The following is a 21,280-nucleotide window of genomic DNA, read 5'->3' as shown; positions in this document are numbered from 1 at the left end:
AGGAAATTCGATTAATAAATGGAATATATAAATCGATATCTTTTTTTTGGAACTTCAGTTTCTCTTATAGGAAACGATGGATAATAAAAGGACCAAGCGACATAAAATATGAAGGAAATATGGAGAACTCGGAAATCTTTAGGTCGGTAGTTGAAGGCGTCATACAGTATTGATGTTTTGAAAAAATAGGATGAAAAGAACTGTTTCTAATCTAACGTGTAATCTCCTTCATTATCTATAGATTATATGTACATCGTAATTGGATGGAAACAAAGTTCCGTTTATCTCGAATGTTAAAAACAGGAGTAAGCAAAAATATTCATGGCGCTGAATACCTCAGCTTCTGCTGAAGATTTTGAAGATGCTCGAAGGTCCTTGCCAAAAAAGGGTTAAACGACGAATTATACAAGGTACTAGCGCAGTTAACGACTTCGCCGGTTGGTCCGGCCGAGTCGGATCGCGGGGGATCGATAAAAATCTTTTTCCCTGGCCGCGTTCGCCGCGATCGTTGGGATTAAGCCAAACGGAGTTACGGCGGTGACCTTAACTCGTTACAATTTAACGCAATTTACGAGCAGAGAGCAACGTGCACAATCTTCCATGGGGTTACGTAAAACGTGACTCGTTATTTACATTTCAATTGCGTTCACGTACCAGCGGAGGATCGTGTTCGCTCGAGGTTCGCGTCTGACTCATCGACGCCCGCTTTTATCCTTTTTCTTTCTTTCCGTTTCGGATTTCTCGCGTGAACCTCGACCAATCGAGTACCAGGGAAAAAGCTTACCAAATAAACACTCTCGCAGGATAAACTCGACGATCGATTAACTCCTTGGAGTGCGGACTCGGAGCGAAGATTTTCAATCGGATTTGAGGAATATAAATGTGGGAGATTTCGAATAGAATTCAGCAAATATGGCGCTTTAAAGTAAAAATAGACATAGAATTATCGTAGAATTTTCTTCTTAACAAATTGTGAAGAATTATCGTATTCGCGGGCTTCTAGGAAAATAGTGGAATATTATTTGCAAATTACTGTAAATAACAGTTTGTATTTATGCATGATTTTAAAGAAAATTTTGACTTCACCAAAAGATCGGAAAGAACTTCTGGCTAGACTTGACACGTTATCGCGCAAGATATTGGCAACAGCGAGGCCCACCGTTGACGAAAACCCGCGTCACAGGTCGGAGTTATCGTCGACGGGAATGCAACGACGAAATAAATACTGAACGATAAACCCGAATGTCGCGTTAACAGTTTCGAGCCGAGGAAACGCGTTTAATCGTCGAAACATGAACCGTCGACCTCTTCTCGCTCCACCAGAAAAACAAGTCCCCACCGGTCGTTACGAATTTCGTGTTGTAATTGAGTCACATTCGAACTGACTCACTCCGCAAAACGAAAAACCGAAAAGAAACTTGGCGAAACACGTTGCCAAAGAGGCGTAACGAAAATTCAAGCTTAATCACTATAAAAATGTCTTCATCAAAGTTTTCATCAAAAGTTTTGAATAATTAACGATTTTAGTATTCAGTTTATTGTAATTACGAATAGCAAACATTAGTTGACGATAAACATCAGCAGATATAAAGATTTCTTACACGAATGCACGGAGAAACGAAGAAAAAGGGATCGATTACAATTTTTCATCGTTAAACGCTCGTTCTACGTGAAGTGCTTCGTCGCTAGAATTTCGAAAACAGGAGGGCGTTACGGAAAAGGGAACAGATGAAACGTTATCGAAGCGACACGGCTCCGCGGGAATCAATGGAACAAGGCCGCGCGCGGTCGCGATTCGAAATAAACTTCGATTTCGTGCGGCGACGAGCACCGACATCGGGGATAGATTGTTTTGCAAAACGCGCACGTTTCGCACTCGCGGGACACCGGAAGGATCGAAATTCTGACCGCGTTATCGCGTACCTGTGGAATAGCTTGTTTATCATTTAAAGCGTTCTCGCCGCGGAACGAATGCTCAGCGGAATTCAGTACTGTGTCTTCGGTTTCGGCTGACGGCGTAAAGATGGCGGACGGATTCTGGCTTGCGGAGTCGGAGACGAGAGCGTTCGACTAATATGCTTGAAAAAGTGTAATGATTATATTTATCCATCGATCAGTTAGTTAACGCGATTGTTATATTGTGATATTTGTTTTAACTAGCTGATTAATTAACACTAGACCTACCGAGCACTTAAACCTTCGCTGTACCTTTGCAGTAATACTAAAAGAATTGGTCATTTTGACTCAGCTGGTAGTTCTAGCGTTATAAATATAATTATATAAATATATTAATTATATTGCAATGTGTTAGGATGATCGTGTTGATCGATTAACTCGCCCAGCAGTAAATGTCGAAACAGATCCCCGGCCAATCTGTTTCCACAGAATTCAACCGCTCGAAATTTCTTCCTCTCGTTACTTCTACCCAAGTGGCGCGTAATAAATAATTCAATCGTCCGCATTAACGTCCGTATCGCGCGCGTGGTATTTTTAAACGTTTCAATAATAAGAATCCTGTATTCTCGAATCTCGCCACAAGTTGCATCTGCCACTCCTACGAATTCGAATAAAACCTTCGCTTCCGAGAATGTTTCTTTGCAAAAATCAGGCTCGTAACAACGGAAATACTATCGATGCTTCGTGAAAACCAATCAGAGATTCGTGAAAATCGTTTCGCCTTTTTCTCGGACCGCAAACACGATCCGAAGGTTCGACTTCGTTACATCTTTTTTGCAGAAGCGAATCCTCGTGTTACAATGAAATAAAAGACGACAATACACGCGGCGAAGTTTTGTTTTCCTTTTGCGCCCCGGTCGTCAAAGAGAAACATCCGCTGGAATTCTCGTTCCCGCGGGCTGTTTCGGAAAAACCGCTCGCATCGAGTAATCGCCGTTTTTTCCTCCCTTTTATTCCCGCCGGAGAGATCAGACTTGCACGCGAAACACGTGATTGTTGCCGCACGCGGCGCGCAGTGGGAACATTCGGCCGTTTTCGTATCAAAGAACCGACCGAATTAAGATACGCTGAATTTTAACTCTTTCACTCTCGGGTAAAAACTTTTAGGAAAACACATTTACTTTAATCTCTTGCGCTGAAAATTAATTCCGAGATGCGGCAAAATGTTACTTCAAGAATTTGGTTTGTACTTCTACAGATTCTGGAATGTATCATTCAAATGCGATCGCGGAATTCAGCGTGATTCGCGATGGAAAAATATTGTAACGAAGAAACGAAATCTTGTCAAGAAGTTTCCAGGAACGAGACTCTTTCAAACAAGCTTCGAAGAATAACAAAGTAAGTTTGAAAAATGTTTCGAAGTACCTCGTGAATTTCGCGTCCGCGGGAAAGATAATATTTTACGGGTCGTAAAAACATCGGGTCGCTGGTTCTAGAAGCGGCGCGGCGGTCGAGCGGATTTACCTGGGTGAATTTTTGGGAACCCTTTCCCCCCGGTTAGGCTTAGATAAAAGGGATCCATACGCGGCCCGTGTAACACTGCCGATTAGATCAGTCGGCCGAAAAACGGAAGATCCGGGTTCAAAACCGGTCCTGCCTCTCTATTCCGCCCCGATCCTCTTTCACCCTGTAATTTTCAGTGGCCACGGCTTGTCCTTATGTTACGTCGCGCGTATTATTTACCGTCACCTCCTCGATCTTCAATTCCGCGCTCCATTTCCTTCGAAAATATTTACCGTCTTGCCCGCGCGATTTATTCGTAACGTTAACGCTTCGCACTCGAGAGGCGATTCTTAGACGCTTCGTAATTCGACACCGAAATATTGGACCAAAGTAACTTTGTCAACACGTTGCGTACCGGTAACGAGAAATCTCGTTTTTACATAAAGACACTTTGCTATGCAATTTCGCTAATTACCACAGCATTGAAAAAAATATAAAATTTAATTCGAATCGATTATCTATTTAAAATATGATATCTGAGTTTTATGTATGGTGATACAAGTTGACCTCAGTGAAAATTACCAACCGCACAATTCAGTTTTCTGAAATTAGCCGGTACGCAATACGTTAATTTGACACTACATTTACTTGACACTGGCTGAATCTGAAACCTTCTAACGTTCGTAGAGGCGAAATTGAAATTTGTAATTGCAATCGAAATTCGAAATTGAAACTTGGAAATGTTTGTGATTAAAATCGAAAATTGAAATGAAGTTTCGGAAGTATTTGCAATGTTTGTAATTAAAAGTGAAATTTCAGACCGAAATTGGAATTCGAAACTAGAACGGAGAACTCTGAAGCATGGGGACTTTAATGAAAATCAATCGTGCCGTAGGAATTTAAGTAAACGAGAATAGATGTATCCCCCGAGCGCAGAGTTTCCGCGCGATCTTTGCCGCGTCTACAAAACTCTAATGTTGTGTAAATATTCGTAATATCTCGCCGCGGACGGTTCAATGAAGTTCAACACTTAAACTCATTAAAGCCGCGCAGATAAACGGGACTTTTATATTCCTTTTATTATCGAGGGGAAAGTAAACAAATTATTAAAGTATATCGTTCTCCTTTTTTGCTCTTCTGTCTCATCTTCGCGTTGCTTGCATCGAACTGTAAGAGTATCTGCGTAATTATTCAGAGGCAGATTGATTTCTGTTTAATTTGGACAAAACATATTTTCTAAATTGGATCTTTAATCGTTCAACCGTGACGAGTTTCAATCTGAACTTGTCTTGCCCGAAAGGAGCGCGGATTCACGCGAATGTGAACCTTTATCGGGGTAATCCGGCAGTGATCGAAGTTCCTCCTTCGCCAAGGACTGATCGACAGTGCAAAAAGTTACGGAGCGAATCCGGTTACGGTTCACGGATGTTTTTAACTCGCCGCGTTTCACGTGCTCGACGTAATATATGAAACCGACGGTCATTAATTACTTAATTACCGTCACGAAGGTTGTCGTATCGTTACACGAGCTGTCGTGAAACGTGAACGAAGCACGCTGTAATCCGAACTGCACGATAAATCATCGACCAGAGCTATGTAACGTCTATTGGATACACTTTGTTCCCCAGAGATATTCGAGTATTAACGATCCCCGAGCCCGAAACAAACAATGATTCACCGATAAAGGAAATTCCTTAGCGCGTTCGCCGATTACTTCCACATAAATCGCTGGAACTTCTTGCACGAGTCGCTCAGAGCCCAATGCGGTTAAGGAAAGAATTGAGAAAATTAAAGTTTTCGCTTCCGAAATGATTGTAGGATGTTCAGAATCTATAAGAAGGACGTTCTGACCTAGAAAACGAAGGACCGAGTAAATCCTCGAATAACTGAACAGAATATTGTCTACTCCACGAAGATTTACAGAAATCAAATTCTAAAGGGCGCGAATGTTTCGTTTTTCTTTTTAAGGAAAATAAATAAACTTCATTTGACTCTATGAACCGGTAGGTTGGCAGTTTTAGGCGGCGCAACTTAAACGGATCGCGTTCGATTAGCGTACGATACCGACTGACGAAAGGTTTCCGCGAGTCCAACAATCTGTCGCTCCGATAACGTGTGCCGGCGTTCTCGATAAAATAACGAGAAGCGTAGCACGAGACGCGGTATCGCGCGCGAGGCGGACCAATTATCTTTATCGACGCGGCTCGGGAGAAAGAGAAATCTCAACGAGAGGACGGAGAGACGGAATCGGTACCGTTCGTCGCGGCTCCCGCAATTATAATTATTCGATACGATTTGAACCACGCGATCCGGGACATTCCGGAAGCGTCGATTAAACCCCTTGCCGCGCAATATCGTTTCGGACTCGTGCGACAGATCTGAAGTAGAAGTTGAAAAAATAAACGACGCCACATCTTCTTTGAGTTCGAGTGATTAATTTCACGATTAATGTGCAATTACGCATTAAAATGAACGTGAATACACGTGGATGAATTAGGAATTCTTTGTGTCTAGAATTGTTAATGACAAGTTGATATCTTAATGGCAACGGCTCGGAGAAAATCTTGAGTTGAACATCTTCTCCAATGGTTTCGAACATTAATTAACCCTTTGAAGATGAGCGTCGCTCTACTGATCACCCAGAAAAAATGCGACCGAAGAATTACGTAAGCAACGTGAAAGATTAATGTTCATTTCCTTTCCATTCTCTCCCGATTATTCGCCTGCACGTGGAACACCAGCAGCAACGCGAGCGAGATTATTTAATTTGGCAAAATAATGGGAAGAGGCGTATTTAACGGTCACGAAAACAAATTGCGCAATCGTGTGCGTTTAACGATCTGCCAACAATTGTTTCGACCCTGTCCGCTGTCGAACAGTCTACGGAATAAACCTGTATGTTCATTATCGTAATAAACATATTTGCCGTATCAAACATATCACACGTTATCATTTCTTCTTGCTCATACCACTATAGCGGCACAATTCTTTCTATTAATAATTAACAACTCCTCAAACATACCAAATACCAAGTGACAATTCCATATTCCCACATAAACTCTTCCCAGCAAACTCACCTCTGATCGCCTAAACCCCATCACCTCTCAAGTACTCGGTCACCTGACAACTCCATGATCACCCGAGCCCCAACCATATTCCACACAACTCACCCCTCTCGCCCCTAAATCGACGCCCAGCCAGGGTGTCCGCCACGTGCGCAATTTCGGTTACCTTGCCTGAGTATGCTTTCGTAGATCCTGTAAGTGGTCTCGCAGTCCGCGTCCCTCAGGCTGGGGATCCTGGCGCCGCCGTCGAGGCTCTGGCTCCTGTTCCGGAAGTCCTCCTCCCTCTTCCTGGGCGGCGGGTCCTGGCACTCGCTCTGCCTGCGTATGTGCCCCAGCCGCCTGCCGAACTGCCTGATCATCTCCTGGATGCTGTGATGGTGGTGGTGATGGTGCGGCTTCTCATGGTCGCTGGTGGGACTCGGCGAGCTGGGCGACGCCCTGCCGTTGCTGGCCGAATGGTGGTGCAGCTGCTGGTGCAGAGGGTGGTGATGGTGGTAGCCGACCTGCAGGTGGTGGTGGTGGTGATGGTGGTGCCCGGTGCTCCCGTGGATCGTGTGGTACACCGAATGGTTCTGGTGCGACGAGTGGTGCAGCGACGAGCCGTGGTTCGAGGAGCTGGAGCTGTGCGACGAGGAGCCGTACGACGAGCCGTACGAGTACGTCGAGCTCACCGAGCCGCGGGACACTCGCTTCTGCAGGTGCTTCTGGTTCAGCAGCTCCTGGAAGAACTTGGTGTCGTGGTGCCTCGTGTCGGACACCGACGAGCTCTTCGACTCGTGGTGATGGTGGCTGGCAGTCCTGGTGTCGCCATTGTGCGAGCCGTGATGGGACAACAGGTGCGCTATCCCGTGCATCTTGGTCGACGTTCCTGACTTCTTCAGACGAATCTTAGCTGCTGGCTTCTTGAACAGAGATTCTTCTAGTTCACTCGTTTACTCGGTCTCTTCGTGTTCTCGTCTGCTATCCTTTGGCATTGGGGTCCTGCGATCAGGACTATCACGAAACGGACGCTACACGCGTGGAAGAGGATCGTACACACGATCAACGGTGAACGCTGCGTGCACTGAACTGCGGAGAACACGAACCAGAGATATGAACACAAGGCGCGTACAGTGGGAAATCGGACGTCTTTTTTCGAGTCGAGAGCCGTTCGACGGTGTTACGTAAATGCGATTATCGTGCAGCTTGGACGGCGCTCGGCGATTCGCTTGTACGGACGCTCGGCAAAAAGTGATATGAAATCATTGATTTTTGACGTGTGTCGCTTGAAGGAATTACGGAAAACATCGTTAGCTATGTAAACAAGCGCGTGTTTTTATTGAACAAATAGTAGTCGTGTGGTGTCTTAGAGAATGAACGGTGTTTTACGAGGATCAGACGGAGGAGTATCGATCGAGAGGCGCGTGTTTGAAAATCTACATCGAGAAGTGTGAGTGCACGTCTTCTTTTCGTTACAACCGTGGAAATCTTAATAATTATTCATGATCTTCCGCAGTTCCTTGGATTTCTTTCATCGCCCGAGACACCGTGCGTCGACGAGCTGGCTGACGATCACGACACTCGCGAAACGATCGCGCACGTTTGTTGCAACCGCGAGATTCGGACGCGGAAATAGCTGGGTGCGGATTAACGTGTCCCGCAAATAAGTTGCTCTTTGGATAATCGAAATCACCCCAGACTCCTAAATTTAGGCGAGGCCCGAACTCTTACTGCTGGCTTACGAGCTCGTTTTCACGTCGAGACGATCGCGGTACAACTAAACGGTACGTGGGAAAATTTCCCTCTCCGTGTTGCGACATTCGCGCGAAACAATGGTCACTTGTCGTTTAATTATCAGTCGCGTCCATCCCCGGCTAATCGTTCCGGGAGCCGCGAGTACAATGTGAGACTCTCAAATTCACCGCGGAACGATCGGAAGAAAATTATCAAACGGATCTTTCCGTTCCGTCGATTTGCCACAGAATAACACGCGTGATTAGTCACGTAAGTTTAGACCAACGTTGGACCGATTTTTGGCAACCGGGACGAACGAAGACGTCTGTAAACAAGAATCTGAGGCGATGTACGTGCGCATCTGGCGGGAGTACAGAATTAGCGATGCTTTCGATTGATGCCTCTTAAGCGAGAAACGCGTCTCGTGTCTCATGAATGAGAATACTTTGACGGTTATGCCAGGGGAATTCTGGTAGAGATCGCCTCCTCGTTCCGAGGATTGCTTTCTCAACGGTAGCATGATGTAACTTGAATGGTACACAACGAAAGTCGACGCAACGCTGACGACAATGCGATTAAATCAACGCATTCGTAAACACGTCGATAGTAAACTTATTTTACTTGCTTAGTAATTAACTACGAATGAAAGAGGAAAACGAGAAACGGTGAACTTCGAGATCGATTATGTTCAAAGTATGATTTCAACGAAGAACTGCTTTCGTGATAAAAGTTTTAACCCTCGAGTTACAAATTAAAGGTGAAAGTTGCATCTATCTGGATTCTTTTTCGTGCGCGACTTGCAGCGTCGAAACGCCACGAAAACGAACGATTTCCGTTGAAAATTGTCCGAATACGATTATGTTGCGAACACGAGATATTCTTGTAACAATAACGAACGAGGAACGCATCTCGGATTCGCCCCGCGACAGATACTACTCATTTAACCCAATTAGAACCGATCGTTCGAGCTCCCGAGCGATCCTCTCGAGAAACTCTTTCGCATGGCGAAATTTAACGATAACTGGTTCGAGTTCTGCCGGGAAGGGAACCAAACTCGGGAACACGGTACGCTTGGGGATCGGAGAAGTTGGATTTCAGTCCTTTGAAATGCAAAACGAGGAATATATGGAATAAATGAATCGTCGTTACGTATCTGGTGCTCGTTACGACTGCATAGATCAATATCGCACACCTCTCTGTTTCGATTTCGTATAAATTTTGTTCGATTTCCTTTATTCGCGATGTAACCTGACCTTTACGTCTTAATTACGTATTTTATGTTAATGTAACTTTAACTACGTATTTCAGTCTAATCGAGTTGAAGGTTAGACTAAACTTCTCGCGACCGAGTGATCAATGAAACTTAATAATTCTTAATAACCAATTCCATATTTAATACGAATTCTAATCGAGTCGTCAATCAGATCAACCCTCCGGTGATCGAGCGATCACGTCAAAAAAATTCGATCGCGTGGCCGACGAGAATCAAGAGACGCGCTCTCTCAACCGCGTGATTGAACTGCCGAGCACATCGCCGCGGCGGCCGGGGGTTAAATTAGAATTCACGAGGAAACGTTTAGCACACGCGGCTGATTGTCAGATTAGAGGAAGCAGTCAGTGCCGTCAATTATTTCGTTGTTTCTACGAGAACGGGCCTCGCTCGACTACAAACGGAATCGCTTCTCCGCCAGTCGTGCGTTTAACTTCTTCAAAAACAAAATGATTTTCAGCCTTAACTGATTCGAACGAGACGAGATTGAATGAGATTGAACGAGAAATTGTTTTCCCCGAACGACGACACTGAGAAAATTACTAAATTTGACTAACGATATTCATAATTAACCCCTTGCTCTCGAGCGATGACCCTCGGTCACCATTCGATTTCATATAGCAGAAATATCAAGATTTATATATAATATTAAGCTTTCTATATTGCATCGATGCATGAAATATTCAAATAAAATAACGCTGTTCCTTAATTTATGAATATTTTCTCTTCGAGTATGCAGCAGGAGAATGAGAGAGTGGCGACCCGCATGAATGCGTTATAATTGCGTGTCGTTTAAATATAAATATGTTGAAATAAACGCAGATACCTACTACAGATAACACGAGAACTAAAGAAAAACTGAGTAACGCGATATACACAAATAATTCCTAACACCGAATCAACGCGAATCAACGTGCAAATGGTCCCGAACTTTTGACCGGCAGTGTACCACGTCTCGCAACCTGGTTTCAGCTCTGCCAAGAAAAGCTGGAAATCGCGACATTGACCTTCCCGGGGCGACACACGATCGGATACGTCCCGATTTTGACAACGGGGTCGTCGATGTGGCAAATTTCGGGGTTCGCCGCTGAGAAACTGGGTCGCATCGATTGACCGTGTGTCCTCCGACCCCTGCCGCCCACCCCCAGCTTTCGTTCTCGAGGAGTACACGCTCAAAGCTACCTATTATTATAGGTCTCCTTTCTTTTCCTTGCTTTTGTTCGACCGAGACCTACGGCCAAATTGGCAGCCGGCTAGCGGGGAACTCGCCCCGACCGACCGACCGACGGACGGAAAACAGGATTCGATTCGGTGACCCCCCTTCCTATTCCCCCTGTGTCCTCTCGTCGCGAATCATTTCGAGTCAAAGGATCGGAAACAATTGCAACTCGACTGAGAAATTCTGATGCATTTATGGAACATCTGGACGTGCAGCACTGCACACGATGCAGAAATGTTTAACCCTTAACGAACCGGAAGCATTTAAGTCGACTTACCGCGAAAAAATACCGTGACACAGGTAACAAGCGGAAAAGAAATCACATAAGTGACCTGATACGATACTTAAAGTGTTCATTGTGAATATTACAATAACAACAGTGGCAAAAATGTTAATTTTATAAACTCAAACGATTTTATCGGGTTCAACGAATGAAATGGATTTCCAAAGGAACGCGTCATTAAGTAATTACGGTTCATCGCGCGTAACGAAGACTGAAGTCACCGGTGACGTCTGGGAAATTGATTGTATCGCCAGCTCACGCGCCTCTTTTGTAACGGAAATGATTTCTAATTGGGCGTCCACGAAAATATCGCTGAGCGAGGACGGAGAGTTAAGCGAACACGGAATCATGAAAAACTGTTGCGTCTAATGAGGTTACGATAAATGAATTTTTGACTTCTTTGGCTTGTTTTTAAAAATTACCGTTTCTTCAAGAGTATACTCGTTCGCAGCTAGGTAATTAAGGATTCACGAGGATTAAACACTGTGCGCGTTACTCGTGAAATAATCATTTATGTTACATGTATTTTGTGAGGCATAAGCGTTTCATCCGCTTATGGCGTTGACTCCTTTCCGCTCATTCGCCCGTTTCGCCCGGCAGCGGAAGATAATATGCGTTTTCTCCTCGACGGTTCCCCCACGCGATCGATCAAGTCGTCCGTTTCAGCGACGCAATTTCTATGGTGTCCCAGGGTCGACGGCGCTCGTGAGCCCCATCGCGATCCCATGGAACGGTCTAGTCGAGGAACTGATATTTTTAGAAGAGAACACAGAAATACGAAATACGAAGGATCCCCTAAATTATTTTCGTACCGAGTATGGGAATATCAGTAATTGACTATATTAATTTATCCTAATACATCATTGCACTGATACAATTATGTTAGAAATTTCGAAGATCAAGATTCCCCAAATTGTTTCGGTGTCTAGCATGAAACAGGATTCGATCGTATTCGTTTATCCTATTACGTCATCGCGTTGATATAATTGTATCTTTAGAAGAGAAATTCCATATCGACCATTTACTCTATTAGCAGATACAGACGTCGGACTATATTTATTCTATTATATCACCATACCAATACAATCGCGAGACGTCGTCAACAACGTCTAAGGCTCGGAGTTTGAAATTCTGCTTCCCTCCGTGACGAATGACAGACATCGGGTCGAACCGTGTTAAACGATATGACCCCAGAACCGTATTTAAACGAATCCAATCGTGGAGCATAACAGAACTTAATCGGAGTTTCTCGTATCGTGATAGCAACGCGAAACGTGTTCCGTTTATTACTCGCTTCGCGATAAATTAACCCTTTTACTGGTACAAAGTACGCGGTTGGTGCGAGAACTGTTAGGGTCGGATTCGATGTGCAGGCTTTGAAAGTAAACAAAAGAGGTATCCGTCGGTGGCAGTTTTCGCGTCAACAGCCAGGGCTTATGGGACCCCTTAGTTTGGCAGCCGTGGGGTGGAATTTTCGATCTGCGACAGGTTTAGACCGTGGTGCCCACGTGTCCGGAAGCTAAAAGTGGATACACCAGCCTGGGGGGTTGCTCAAGCTTCAGGGGTCCTAGGGTTTAGCCCTGATGGGACTCTGAGGTTTACATCCCTATGACAAGTGGAACTCTTGAATAATCCAATGAAGTGGAGCTATCAGTAGTCTAGCTGATTTCCAATCCTCTGGGAATAAGGATGTTTGAAAATATTAACCCTTAGCACTCCAGGTTAAACTAATTTTTATAGTATTCCTAGCGAAAATGAGAAATGCTACATTTCTTCGATCTTCTGTTTTCCTTGTTAGTACAAAATTTGGACGTGTGGAAAATCGAATAATTTTAGGGTAGTTATTTAGATAAACGTATCGTTCAATTATGATTGTATTATCACAGCAAAATCAATATTACTACATATTATATTAAACTACTACCTCATTTACACAACAACTTTCAATTCTAAATGCGACAGCCTGGTACAACCAACACAACCACGTTCGTGCTCGAAGAACCAATCGCGAGTAAACTCAATATTTGATCTTCCCACGAAGAGTCTTCCTTCTGTAGCCGAAAAGTACGCTTCCAGTCGCGTTGGCAAGGACAACCACGTGTCCACGCGAAAAAGAGCACGAGTCGAGAGGAAAAGACGTTCAAAGGAACTATAAATACGCGGTTTATCAGGCAACACGCCGAGAAGCTGGCACTCCTACCTGGTTCGTTATCAGAGTTCACAGGTTCGACCTTTAAAAGGTCAGCCGCGGTGAGAGCTCGCACCGCGATACAACGCTGCCCCGTGGAACAGGCTACTCGTTTTGATTTCGATTTTTTTTTAAGCGAACACATCGAATTAACGCGCAATCAATCCATCCGCTATCCACCGACGCTAAATATCAACGTTTCCATGAAAGCTGACCGAAAATTAGATTACCGTTCAGAGAATCGAGCGCGGGTCAGCCGTGATCGATGAACGCCGGCTGCGAGCGTAACGCGTTTATTCCGTAAATAAACGGTGACATAATGATTCATTCACCGACAAGTTTTTACTCGAAATTATACACTTTCTACGAGCTAACAGTTTTGACCCAAATTTTCGGGCTCCGGTTAACCTATCACCTTTTAAGCCCGAACTTAACCCCTTGGCAGGCGATTTATTTCGAATCAAACGTTCCCGCTCGCGCTGTTTAATTTCCTCGTGACCCTGTGCACAGGTTTATTTCAAAGAAAATTCGAGTGTCACAGCTCCCGTTGAATGTATTCATGAAAATAAAACTATTTTGGTTGCAGCGGGTTAATTCGCTGGATAATTACAGCGTTTCCAAGAAGAGAGTATTACAAAGCGCATTCGCGTAACAGCATCCGACGAACTAGACTTAGAGCATCGCCGACTAACGTTTAAAGAATTTAATAATGTGGATCGCTGCGGAATGAGAAACCTGAAACCGGTTATTTCGACAGAAACGGTAGTTCCAGTGATAAAGAGCCAGCAAGATGCAACAGAAACGCGACAGAGGCACGAACGTTCCCCGAGAAGATACGCGCGACACGGAACGAGGTTCTAATTACACGCGATAGCATTATAGGCAGCCGCAAGCTGTTTAGAATATGTATTTCCAAACCCGATAAACGCATGAATAGCGATTACATAAACCTGCGACGAGCCGGATAAACAGGAAAGCGATACCGACCTTCTGCACGTTGATCCGACTTTGTATTCGCGTCCGTGTTTATTAGAGAATTACGGAGGATCCGTAGTTATTTTTACGATACGGTAATATAACTGAAAAGAAATAATTATATTCAACGATAGTAGACATTCAACTCTTCATCCTACGATGCATATGTGTTCACGCGGATTTACATTTTTCAGTCGCAGACACGAAACGGCAATAAACGGATAATTCCAAAACAAACTCGATTTGATTATTTAAGACTAATTTTAAGTTCACTCGAACGGTTAAACGAAATGAGATGCTCTCGTCTCAATGCTCGGTCTGTCGATACGTTACACGAAACTCAGTATTGAAGGGTTAAAACGGGTGTTTACGCGAGTATGTACCCGGCTGCCGACAAATAGGTCAACAGAATGAGCAAGCAACGAAAAACCAGAAGACAAGAATCTCGCGAAGGGACTCGATCGCGACGAACGAAAGTCGCCGACAAGATGGACGGGGGAACGAGGAAATATCGGCACCGAATGAAAGTATGCGGGTCGTTGATACTGGCCGACGTAACCGGGTCCTCGGCGTTGCGTCACAACCCTGACATGCACTTTAATACGCAAGACCGCGCGCGCGGGACACCGCCGGAAAATCGACTAAAACGATAGGACCGTGTTCATCCGGGCGTATACGGGGTGTCCCGTATTACCGACTCCAACTTCGGCAGCAAAACATTTCATCGATGCGATCTCTTTCCTTATAGTGCCACGTTGTAATCATTGCGAGAAGAAATCAGGAATCGTTTCGACGAGTGGTAGTTTTAGCGTTGATTATTAATTAGAATAGAAACAACCAAAGTATAGGTGTTTCAACGAAATTAAAGGACTGTTCGGCTGAAAAATGCAGTTTCCGAAATGAATGAATCTTTTCAAGCGGGCCTGTGCAAACTCGTCCGTTTGCTGACGGAGCGACGGTGATTTACCATCGTTCCTTCTCCAGGAAAACTGACAGCAGCCGTCGACGAATGTTCTGTGCTCCTCGCTCGTCGAAAGCGATCATTAAACTTTTTTTCTCTCGCTCGTTAATAGCGACGCTTCCTGCTCCGGCATTATACGGGTGACTATACGACCATGCGCGAAGCAGTTGGCAGTGACTATAGTCGACTGCAGTGGCATTGCAGCAGAGACGATAACCGCTCGCTGGATTTTCCGTGGACGCCGGTTTCTTTTGCATATTAGGACGCGACTGGATCGAATATATTTTGCATCGCTTTGTTCTGATGAGCACTTTCGCTGCCAAGTAATTGGGAGAATAGTTCTATAGCTGTTATTTTGATACGCAAACTAAGTTACGATTCAAGTATCGATAGATACTTGCGGTTTCTATGGGAGAATTCTGAGAAGTCAACCTGACTGCTGATTTGATACAGTAAAACTATAGAATCTGATATTTAACGTTAAACTTTGTATAGTGCACTGATACGTGAAATATTAGAATAAAATAGATTTCTCTTCGAGTTAATCTCAAAGAACATCGCCTTCGCCTCGTCAAAAAATGTTAAACATTTCTAGTAAGAAACTTCCGAGTGCAAAGGGTCAACTGACAAATGGTGCCGCGCGAATTCAGATAATATCACGGTTAAAGTGTTAACCTGCATTCCCTCGCGATGCAAATAAATGCATATGTATTAATGATGCAAATAAGTTGATACACGACGGACACTAAACATTTTATGCCTCGCGTTACGTTACCGAATTATACCATGCACTTCCGTCTATTATCTTACTCGAATCTCGAGAAACTTCCAATTCCTCCTTTCGAAAACTTTCACTAGAAAACATTGCCGCAAAACGGAGTTACTGGGCAGGCTAACGTGTCATTGCGTTTTCTTCGATTAATCGAACGAGGTACGATACGCGGATGAACGTTAGAAATTAGCGCGATAAAGAAACGCTGGAGATAAGTACGATCGCCGAGACATTTATTCCGCCTAATAAAATTTCATATTCTCCAGCGACATTCATGACCAAGGAAATACTCTAATTAATCCTGGCCCCGGTAACCTGCCTACGAAAATGTGAATCTCCGTGTGCGAGGTCTACTCGTCGTGTCGAGTGTCGGCCGCTTTAGCGGTTCGAGCGGCTTTATGACTCGAATTTTAAAGTACTTCGCAGACAGTATCTTGAAGCGAGTAACGCAGCTGTTGCGAGGCTTTGAATAACGATGTGCAGTGCGGATAGTGTAACGAGTAGGACGTGCATTCCGAGATACGGGAGACCATTCGAAATTCTACGTGAAGTAGAAAGTTTGATAAAACCTGCAGATTGCGATTTAATTAATGCGTTCGACATTTTTGTGACTAGAAACTGATGTTTCACCGTTGCAGAGACACGGATCGGAGGAACTTTCGCTTCCTTTTCACCTCTGAATATCATGTATTCAAGTAATTACTGAAAATTCGGCGCTATAAATAGATCGACGAAAGGCGTCACCGAGTCTAGACGGCAGCAACGAAACCTGACCTCATTTTTACTCTTGGACGGACACACGAAAGTGTACAGTACACAAGAAATCTGCACTGCAACTATCGCGAAGCTTCCATCTTCGAGAATATTCATGAGCTTATTTCATGCTTCTTAGCGAAAAATGCATATCAACCTACTACCATTATTATATTTCAAGGACACAACAGTGTCTACTCTAGAGAAAAATTTATATGAATATATAATTTCTAGAGAAAAACACTTATAAGTCTACTTTCTGAGAAAACAAGTCTACTCTTCCTCAACTAAAGTTATTCGATGTTCCACACATCCAAATTTTGTACTAAGGAAAATAAATGATCGAAGGAACGTTATAGAATTTCTCATTTTCGCTGGGAATACTATAAGAATTAGTTGCAGTTGCTGACAGATTACAAAACAACCCGGAATGGGTTAATACATCGGTCAAGTTTGTTTCCAAGGGTAGACTCTGCGGCAACGGGAAATGATTTGACAATCGTATTGGCGCCTGAGCGACTCGTATCTCGAGAAACAGTCCAGACTACTGTTAATCTGCTCTCTCCCCGGAGAAATTCGCGCGAGTCTACGTACCGCAGACTGCGAACGCGACGTAAGGTCCACCGCCGTCGAGACACGACGGTGTTACGTCGCCGAAGACCTTGAGCCGTGGATTAAAGGCCGCAGGTGCAATTCGTCCCGACAAATTGTAATTCGATTTGGACCGACAGAAGCGCCGGGACCCGCGCGTGTTTGCGCGAAAGACTTACGACCCGCTAAACGAGATAGAACCGCTAACGAGATTCCAAAAGCTTGCGGTCGCCGTGAAACTTATCTCTGGACGCGAAACTGACACCGAAAGAAAACGACGGAAAACATGTTTCAGTTTAGACATTTCACGATTCGCGTGTCCTTGCAATTATATCCTGTAATTTCATTCCCGTGCAATTCCTGTTTGACCCTTTGACCGCGGTGCGTTCAAAAACGCAGCGGACCAATCGCGTATTTTTCCACGACGGAGGCACGATTTATGTGAACTACATTCTATGGAAAAAATTCTGAGCAGAAATCGTCCGATGCCATCACGCGGAAGGTAAACGAGTTACTGCACATTGTTAGGTTGTTTAAAACAAATTAACGGCGCTGTTCGCTATAAATGACGTACTCGTGGGCGTCTAAAAACACTGTTCGCAGTTGAAGGGTTAAATTGGTCACAGAAAAATCTCATCTCACTGAGGAATCACTAGATACATTAATTAAAACAATGATCCTCTAACAAAACAAGATCAGCTCCTCGAAAGTCTCGAAACTTAAGATCTCGAATTCGAGTTTCGAGGGTTTATTGTGAAATTTACGGTCGAACTGGTAATTATGGTGCAGAATGTAGGAGACGTGGAGGACGTAAACAAGCGTCGCAATATTTTCGACTCCTCCCGAAACACGGTTTCCGGTCTCGGGCGTGTCGATACGATCGACGCGTGTGGATCACCTGGAACCGGTTCCTCAAGGCCGAGAATGGCGAACAGAAACTCGGCCCGCCTGCATCGCGCTCCTCGCACACACACACACGCATGCACCGCATGCAGCCGAGACGGTCTGTCTGCACGCTTCGTCCTGTTTCTTCTTCCTTTTCCCTTTCTCTCTCTCTTTATTTTTTGGCGGAGTAATTTCGAGTTGAACCGATCATTAAAATAATTCCACGAGCAAATAAAGCAAGATGAATGGAAATGAACCTGGAACCGGTAATTATCGCGGGCGATTATTCAGACGACCAATCGCGATAACGTTGTTATAAAACCCGGCGATTCTTTCTCGCGTAACTCGCTGCGAATGTGATAATTGGACCACAACTCGCGCCAACTCTAATGGGGAATTCTTCTGGCGAACGGAAGGTCGAAGTATCAGGAGTGTTTACCGGTGTACTCTTTCTTTTCCTATCCGACGAATTTGGAATTGCGAAACGGAATTGGAATTTTCGCTAATCGCGAAAAGAAGTAATCAGGAATGGGTTGCTCCGACTCGTTTGATGCTTTCAGCGTTAATTGCGTTCTTAAAAATTTGAATCTCTTCCATACGCCGATTCGACTAATGATCCGACGGTCCGTAAACGTTTATTAACGTCCGAGTCGACTGTCTCTCGCTGGCATTATATTTGGGTCACGTTTCGACAGCGAAAGCGACTCGGACCGAGGCGGTCGGCGATATTTTATTAACCTTGCGCGATAAAGCGACTTTTATGCGGGATTAATACACTTCTATCGCGGCGTGCACGTGAAAAAAACCCGGGGGGAGGAGAAGCAAAAAAGTCACGGCGAAAGGAGATCTCGTTTCAATGGAGGGGAAAAACGCTTGTTTACCGGCGATGCCACGAAAATCGAAGCTTTCTCGCGTGCCCGATAATTATTATCGCGCACGTTTTTGCCCGTCGGTCCGACCGCCTCCGATTTCTGCGCGCGTATCGAGTTGTATCGCTCCGAGTAAATTGATTCACGTGCCCGGGTAAACGGAGAACGTAATTAGATCGTTAAAACCCTCGTGACGAAAACGACGGATTTCATGCGGCATTCTTGAATTGAGTATCGACGACGTTCGATTATCTTGGACGTACGATATCGTTCTCGATTATCGTATGCGTTCCTGCCCGAAAATCTTCATCGTCGACGACGAAACTCCGCGACAAAGGATCGGCCGTCGCGCGAACGCCGCGCGCGATCTGCTCCCTCCAATTTCCGGTCGTATTTCGTAATACGGTTACGAGTCTGGAGCCCTCCCGAGTCCGCCAACTGCGCGGCAGGAATAATGCCGGAGGAAGAGGGAGCGAGAGCAAGCAAAAGAGCCCGGAGGAAAGGGCGACTCGTGAGAAAAGGGTCCCGTTTAAAGGGGAAGCCCCGGTGACCTTGTCCTATCCTTGACAGTCGATCCTCCCGGCAGTCGGCGGGGCCGTGCAGCTCCGGAGTTAGACGAGACTGCATCGAACAACGATTAGAGTGTAGATTCTTGCGCATTCATGGGGAACATGGGAATTTAGAAATGGAAGGATGCAAAGAATGCATCTAATACGGAAGAATATCAATGATTATTATGATTATTATGATTATGTGGTAAAAGGGATTCTCCGTTACAAGTCTATTTTCCTAATTATGTTTCTGATTAGAAATGATCGACGGTTATTAAAGATACTTGGCCGAATCAATGGTTATTTGAATTCCTGTTGGTAACATGAAATTGAATTGTCTTATATTACGATCGATGCAGAAGGAATAATTGACGATTATCTATGTCTTAATCAACTGTTATTATTTCAAGCATGGTCGATAGTATGTAATTAGGATATTTTTTCACGAAGGATTTATATGGAAGAAAGTCGAAACGATTATAAGAGATATAACGAGACGATATGGCGATTAATTCACTTATTGGAGCACGCGATAAAATATCGTTAACCTAACGGTACCGAGGCATGGAACTGCCCGCGAGCAAGCGCAGAACAATTTCGAATAACGACGACCATGCATCATAATCGTCGCGTATTAATACCGTCCATCGGTCTCTTTTAACTGCTCGTTTTCGTGCTAGCCGAGTACCTCGAGTTCCCTGCGTGAACTTCCAACGAAAGCACGTTAATCTCCGCGAATTTTTCGGTTCGATCTTAATTATCAGTTGATTCTAGAAAGTAATTACCGGACTGCGGAGTTTTATGCATTCAAGGGCAACCTGAGAGGGCGGAGTTGCATAGAATGCACAGAATTCGTGAAAATATATAACATATACACAGTGTGTGAACAATTCCCTAATTCTGCTGTGCCAGCAGAATTGAAACAGTTAGAGCAGTGATCAACTAAAATCGGATACTGCTAATATTACAAGAAAACGTCGACGATCGAGCGAAACTCGACGCGATTGATCGACGAACAGTTACGTGTCGCACGGGTCATTTTGTATAGTTACTAGCTTCGCGGAAAGAAGCCGCACAGATGTTATACTCTGTCAGGCCGCACGTACTTACACGGGTCGCCACTAAAGCTTATTAACACTAGAACTATCGTACCAGACAAAATGACTGGTTTCGATTTTTTTGTGCAGCAATTATCGATATCTTCGAAGCACTGAATATTGGAAATGATATTGAAAATAAATAGCTTCATTTAAGTACTACAATGAATGTCTGAAGAAACTGAAGATAATCTATTGTTACAATTTTTATGGGAAATGCATATTAATCGTACTAACTGCTCGGTAATTATAGTGTCAATGCGCCAGACAATTTAATCTCTCCGACGTCTTTCAATCAGCGATCCATTACGAGAATACCCATCGTTCTTACATAAATACCCCGATTATCCGGAGCAATAAAGCGAATTAATTGGCCGTTGACGTTCTGCCAATTCCAAAATTCTCGAAGATTTTTCCAAGTTTATTAATAAACCTGGACACGTCCCAAAGCGATTTCCTGCCGTGTTGATACCGCACTTCAACTGTGAAGTCGTAGACTCGAGCCAATTATCAGAGCCGACCAGCTCCTTTCGGAGCCGAAACTTCCAGCGAAGTGGAGAACAGGATTCGGGTATCTCCGATTCATCGAACAATTGGGTCAGCCCGTAGATAATGCGGTTTTCCCATCGTTCTTTCACTTCTCAAGATTAAGATAAACGGACGTTCGTTTCTCGATCTAATCGTGACGC

At 44.4% G+C, this 21,280-nt stretch overlaps 1 protein-coding gene across 1 annotated transcript in view; it reads right to left on the bottom strand.

Annotated features, from left to right (window-relative positions):
- SNF4Agamma (SNF4/AMP-activated protein kinase gamma subunit) overlaps positions 1-21,280 on the bottom strand; it is a 112,661-nt gene that overhangs the window by 35,191 nt on the left and 56,190 nt on the right. The gene's annotated exons all lie outside the window — the stretch shown is intronic.

This window comes from Nomia melanderi, chromosome 10 (genome assembly GCF_051020985.1).
Source record: "Nomia melanderi isolate GNS246 chromosome 10, iyNomMela1, whole genome shotgun sequence".
NCBI classification, from domain to species: domain Eukaryota; kingdom Metazoa; phylum Arthropoda; class Insecta; order Hymenoptera; family Halictidae; genus Nomia; species Nomia melanderi.
This window is presented reverse-complemented; position numbering and strand designations above follow the sequence as displayed.